We start from the raw sequence: 7,233 nt of genomic DNA, 5'->3' as shown, positions 1-7,233 counted from the left end.
TTTTGATTTGTTCCAAGCTGTGCGGCTGGACATGGTTGTTGGAAAACACGGTAGAAATCAAGGGGGGGAAAAAATCCCCCTGTTCAACTTCTTCTAGAACCAACCCAATCCAATTATGTGTGCGCAGTTTGTTGGAGTTTTTTTCTTCTTTGGTTTAGGAGAACCTCTTTGTTGTGTTTGTTATATCATTTGTCCACCATATCTGAAGCTTGGCTTCGCCCTCTGAGGTGGCTGATAGTAGGGACGATCAACATGCACTATAGGGAGGAGCGCAAGAGGAAGCTCAACTCATTTGAGTTGAAGAAGTATAAGAGGTAGTAGTGAGACTTCTGTCGTCTCGATTTTTGTTTCATATCATGTCATTTTTGTGTCACTAAAACAGGTTTATCGAGCCGTGGATTATGTTTAGTGCATGTTAACCTTGTGAGTGTCATGGCGTTTGAAATAAAGTTCAACTTGTGTTTGAAATGAAGTTTAGATATTATATCTATGTAAAAGAGAACAATTTAACAAAAGAAGAACTCATTTGGGAGTTAACATTTTGGCATGACTAGACCTAATCCTCTCAGGACTAAGGAATTATTGAGTATTAAGTTTTGAGAATGGGTTTTAGGGAGTAAAATCTTAAAGATATATTGGAGTTGCTTTAAGGAGATGATCTACAACTCTCCTATGACCCAATTCTTTTTGCACAGGATTCTGTAGAACCAAGATTCTGGAAAATTATGAAAGAATCTGCTTCCCATAGAATCTGCCGTGGAGTTCTTTTCTGAGATTGTGCGTTGATATTGTGGATTGAGTTGTGTGCTAAAATGTCTGTACTATCCTTAGACCAAAACTGTTTGATGAATTGTTAACACCTTGTTATTCCGAACCATATCCTTTAGCACAAAAATGTTTTACGAATATCATAAAGTGCTAAATATTACAATTAGAATGGTCTAAATTTTGTTCATTACAGAAGTGGGTGAACTAAAAATAGAAAAAAAAACAAGGTACGAGGCTGGCAGCAATAGCTTCACATGTTGCGGTCATGTTACCATCATCTTCCGGCGGTAGAGCGTTGGCACCTGTAAACAGCAATGGAGATTGCACATACACATCATTGTCAAATGTGTCAAAATGCACATCACATAACTTGTTATTGCGAATCCAATTGTGGAGACACGTGGATGCAATGACGATCATCTTTTGGGTCTTCGGTTTGTACCGAGGATGCCTCCAAGAATTCCCCATTTTCATCTTGAGAACACCAAATGCTCTTTCGATGAAATTTCGCGAAGAATGATGATGGTTGAATGTCTCATACCTCCCCACCTGAGGGGTTTTGTTGGAAAGCTGGTACATGATATTGTTGCCCTTTCTATGATGCTAGATATCCAATTTGTTTGGATATTCAGAGTCCACAAGGTAATATTTATCATAGTAGGACATCGAAAGACAATAGAAATTTACAACATACCATCATGTATATAAACATGGATACATACAAGAGATTACCTGTGGTCGTGGAAAATGATGACGAACTACAACATCGCTCCATGACAGCGGCGGCGCGACAACCTTAGTGCTCACTACGTGTGGGCGAGTTCTTCTGCTTGATGCGTGGGTTGGTCGACCGCGAGCGCCCGCTCGTTTTTTTGTACACGAGGTGTGAATGGGTCGACAACATTCTGACCGTAATTACGTGCTACAATAGGGGTATTTGTTTAATTCGAATTCCTTTGAGGGACTCTCCAAAATCTTGAGATTTCGAGAAAATCATGTTTTCTTTAGATTTTGAATTGCACTGGGTTTTTAGAGAATCCTCTCAAGATTTGGGAAGCAAAATCAAGTTCTTGTCGCTCAATATTTTTCAAACCGAGATTTTGTATAATATGCTCAAAAGAATTGGTCCTATGTTAAGGTTATCAAAGATGCCCATAGCTCGCAAAAGACGATCAAGATGACCATTACTGTCTCAATGATTATGGCCTCGTCTGGAGCTCAATACTACTCCCCCTGTCTCATAATGTAAGACATTCTTTGACGCTACACTAGTGTCAAAAAACGTTTTACATTATGGGACGGAGGGAGTATGTGATAACTTTGATGTGCCACCCTTTGAGAATTTGTAATGTAATAAGTTTCATAATATATATCAATATAATAAGACTTAAAGGGGTGAATCCAATTAATCTCAGCCATCGAACCATGTCAATCTAACGATCTAGATTGCTTCGATGGTGAATGTTTATCCTATCTAATATCAACATGTATTTAATTTTTTTCATAATGCATTGCACGTACGCATTTACTAGTAAAGTTAAAAGTAGCCGTAGCAAAACCTTTCTGCCAAATTTGTTGTAGATGTGGCACTCTCTTCACTATAGCATTTGTAGTTGTTTCTCGTGGCCATAGAGTTGTCTGGGCCCACAAACATAGCAGTAATTGTTGTGATGTTTATTACCTCAGCAGAACACGATTTTGGAGTTACTAGTAGTAGGTGACTAGCTAACCTCGCGCGGCGGCACGCCGCCGGTCGACAGTTTATATTATACATACTGATTTATTTTGTTTATTCGCTTTATTTATCATACATTAATTAGAAAGCAATATTGGGTTGCAGCCATCGCACAAAGTAATTAAAGATCAAAAGTTTACATTCGTAATTGATTTACACATAGCATAAGGTCATACAGTATTACAACATGGAGGAAATTAATTTATTACAACTGGACACTACCTGGTAAAAAGGAATTAAAATGACTGAAGGAAACTAAAACGACCGATACTTGTACGCAAGATGGCATAGGACTTTAAACATGACTGCAGATAGCATTGGAGCCTGAAATCAAGTCATTCTGGAACACTCTCCCCGGGGGTTAGTGCCAATAATGAAATAATATAACACTTTTGCGAAGTGCTTGAGTCGTGTGATAGGTGGACAACTACCAGTATAGCTAATGATACGGTCTTCAGTGAATGGACGATGTGGGTGCATACAGAGGGGCACCGCATCTAAGAAATCGTTGCATATACGTGCTAGTGTCTCCGTTTGGGTTACAGTCTCGGCTTGGCGAGCAGCAACCTCACGTTTGGCCATGTTGAACTGCCAATGCTTTGCACGTATCTTTTCTTGAGCTGATAGAAGCTTTTGATTTGTTGCCTCCAACACAGAATAATTATAGTCGTTGATTGTGATAGCATAGTTCTCACAAATGTAGTCCAGCACTGCTTGAGCAGCCCCTTCTTCCGCCTCGTCTTGTGTTGCTACGGATTCTCCTTTGAAAATCAAAGGATTTTCATTGATGCTCCCTATGGAATATACTGCTCCCATGTGCACGGACACCTGTATAGTACCATCAAGGTACGTGAAATGAAGGTATCATTGCACCTCCTGCCTTATGGCTGAGCCGACAATTTGGAGAATGACTCGCCTTGATATACACACCATCAAGTCGTCGTTCTGCAAATGGACAGAAGTTAGTAACTGCATTACTTTACATGAAGTTTTAATCTGAGTTCAAATCTTGATACAGATGCATACCATGTTAACTGGGGTAGCATTGGAAGAAGAACTTGAAACAAACTTCTTTTCCTTTTTCTTTGATTGTTTCCCTGATGAGAAGCTCTTGGCCGAGTGGTTGGTACTCATGGCTAAACTCTTTGCCTTTCGATACTTGAAGTGAATGAATGCCGTGAAACCCAGTATGGCTATATATATATATATATAGGTAGAAAGAGCGACGAGTCACCACATTACTAATATAAGCGCGGCAAGTGGCAGTTGTTGCATGAGTGAATACAAAACTACCCGTGAATACAAAAAATCGTCACAATCGAAAATAAAAATCACAATCCAATTAACCACGGCGATCGACGACAGACCACATAGATGCATGCGCCATGCACGTAAACTGACGGATACACCACCGGGTGCACCTATCAGCACCAGGCCCACGTACATGTGCCCATGCATGCAGGCGCGCGGGTACACAACGGGGTGCTCCCATCAACACCAGGCACACGTGCATGCGCCATGCATGCAAGGACACGGGTAACCAACGGGGTGCAACTAACAACATCAACCGCATGTCCGGGTCACCACATCAATAACGCAGACACACAAACCAACGTGCATGGCCCATGCAGCCAATCGCTGCTGTAGACCATACGGCTATCTCATCACAATGCAAAATCGGCAACAACGGACCACAGTGCAGAACCGACAAACAAGGGACGAAATTAACAATTAATTAACAAAACCAGCGTACAGACATCCGGAAAAAGACATGGAAGAAACAGCAAAATACCAGGCCCTAGAGCAGAAAAATAACCAGTAGCAGGAACAGAATCACGTCCACACGACTCCGCCGCGCAAAAAGGGACATCTGCCAATGTAAAACAAACCATAGAAATAAGTGCACAAACAAATAGCAGCCACCAATATGAACCAAACTAAATGAACAAACCGAGAGTAGAATCGGTGGGCCGCTTGCCCAGCCGGATCACCTCCCTACGCCGCCTAGCAAAAGCATCACCACCTAACTCAAACAACAAAACAAAACAGTTAGTTCACACAAACAGGCAAAAACACGAATGGACCGAAAGAGAAGAGCATTCAAATCAGACCGCGCTGCAAGATCCAGCAAATCAGGAGATCGCTTGCAGAAATCACGCGAACGACGCACAGGACGACCAAACCGAGACGACGAGCGAATATGAGAAGATGAAACACCTCGCAAAACGATAGACCGATCGGTCAGAACAGCAGAAGCAACAACACGGACCGAACCACCTCGCCGACCAACTGTAGACCCCCCCGAGCGACAGGGCCGACCATGACGACGTGGACCATTATGACTCGATGAAGAAGAAACCATCGAATGGAGGCACGCACGAAACGCAACTGGAAACCACATGTAGTACAGAAGGAAGCAAAGGAACCTATTTATAGCCTCCGAAAAGAGAGAGGAAAGCACAGAAAGGAATGAAAAAATCTCCGGGAAACACCAGAAAGATCGCACCGATCAGCGGAAATGGCAACATCGCGAAGGAACATCGACAGCGGCACCGCTAGAACAACATAGACAGAGTAACCGATGGACGTAAAGCAGCACTGGTCGCTGACAAAGACCGGCAGCACCGCATGAGAAAGCGACAGCTCGATCGAGAAACACATCACGACGACACGAATGGCAACAGCGGCCGAACAGCAGAAAGTGACGGCAAGCACACACAGACAAAAGCTAGACCAATCAGAATTGAAATTAAGGAAATTGCTCATACAAGAAGAGGAATCAGCAGATGACAAACCAATCACAGAGCAACAACCAGCCGGCACGAACAAAGTATGACCGCCAGCCGGGCGACGTGGTGAGGAGCTAGACCAGAAGAAAGAATTATGCATCCGTAAAGAGAGGGCCAAGAAAGCAGGCAAATTGAATGTGCTCACCGTCGACAGCAGCAACCCCGGCTTGACGGTGCAGTAGATATCTACCAGGGTGTCGCCGTGGCCCTCCTCCTTGCGCTCCACCTTGAACTGCAACGGCCAACCAACATTCCTCAGTTAGTCTCTTGCTTTCACCATTAATTTTTTCAAGCTACAACAACAATGGCCCGGCTCTCCTCTGGCGACAGTGGGTGGCTTAGATTGCTCACCTTGGGGGTGTTCCTGGACAGCATCTCGTTGGGTTCAGCTCTCAGAACACACTCAGCAGTCAGCACCGGTGCCGGCTGCGGATGGGAGTCCTCCATATCCTCCTGGAGATCATCTCCAGCAGCTCCTTCATGTAGTCGACCGTGTCCCTAGGATCGACGTTCTGTCTATCTAGATGCCCAAAATCAAGAACACGCATTCAGATTTACTCCCAAGATTACACCCCTCTTTCTTCCAAGATCGACTGACGATTGATCTTTACCATGCTGGGCACGACGCAGTGGAGCATGGAGAGACGGTAGTTCAGGCGCTTGCGGCGGCGGCGCTCGGCCATCTGATTCTTAGAGGGCATGCCCTCCACCTCTTCTTCCTCTATGCCGGCTTAGTGGCCGCCGCCATCGCGCAAAGGCAGAACGTGGCGTCGTCCGCGGCCGCCAGCCCGGGCTCCACCTTGCAGGCGTCGAGGCGTCACACCTGTTCAAGCAGGAGTTTCCACAGCCGCGCGTCGACCCAGTGGCGCTGGCGATTTTTCTGCTCGCCGGCCGGCCGTGTATAGGTCGACCGAGGCGGGAAAAGAGCGGGCCGAGGCATGCGACGGCGGCCTCGTCGCCGCCAGCGAGGAGGGTGAGTGTGCCGTCGCTGGCGCGGACACTGCTGCTGGAGCCAACGGCGTGGCAGCCCAAAGAGCTCGTGCATTCCAGGAGGGCCTGGCTGGCAGTGGACTCCGGTGAGGAACGGGCGTGGGCATAGCCAAAATTTGAGAGATAGACGCAACGATGCAGGGGTGATCGTTGGAAGAGGATGAGCGCCGGGAAAGGCGAGCCTTTCTTATAGGCCAGTACGGCGGTCGAGAGGTCGGCAGCGGGACGGAAGTGAGGGCTTCCGGAAAAAACCATATACGTCAAGAAGTGGACACATCACACATGCATCCACGTGGTCCCATCGCATGAAGATCACCTCCCACCGGGGCATGTTGCATGCTGCACATGCAAAAACCGAAAACAAAGCCACCGCTAGACAGAGTGCATGTTTGACCAGGAACCATCGATGAGAAAGCGGCAGCACATCAAAACAATCAACCGACAACGACACAAGAAGATAGCGATGGCCAACAGAAATGGAATGAATCACGTAACAGAGAGAACCACGCCAAACAGCCCCACATGCAGTCAACAGATGCTAGATGAACCAAAAGAACCATCACAGCAGTTCAAAAAATTTGAAACAAAACCCTGAATCCACAAAGCAGTTCTACACCACCAGGTACCAAATTAATAGCACGTGTCACATGCGGAATTCACCATACATCATTTTCACACAAGTGGCTAAACCTCACGGCAAAAACTTGGCCTGAAATAGAGGCTTGGGTATGTTTGTGATTAGCATGCTGCCAAATTGACAGAACCTGGACGCCTCTCTGTTTCAGTTGAACTCCCCACATACTGGAGAAGTCTCTAAAGCCTCCTCAGCGTGGGACCAAACCAAACAAAACCGAATCAAGCCGATTATCTGCCGGATCGAATTTCCGAGGTGAGCATCCCCAAATCCATCTTATTCTTCACCCCCCTGGTTGCTCCCGTTACCCGCCGGTG

This window comes from Triticum dicoccoides, chromosome 6B (genome assembly GCF_002162155.2).
Source record: "Triticum dicoccoides isolate Atlit2015 ecotype Zavitan chromosome 6B, WEW_v2.0, whole genome shotgun sequence".
NCBI lineage: Eukaryota > Viridiplantae > Streptophyta > Magnoliopsida > Poales > Poaceae > Triticum > Triticum dicoccoides.
Note: the sequence above shows the minus strand (reverse complement) of the source record.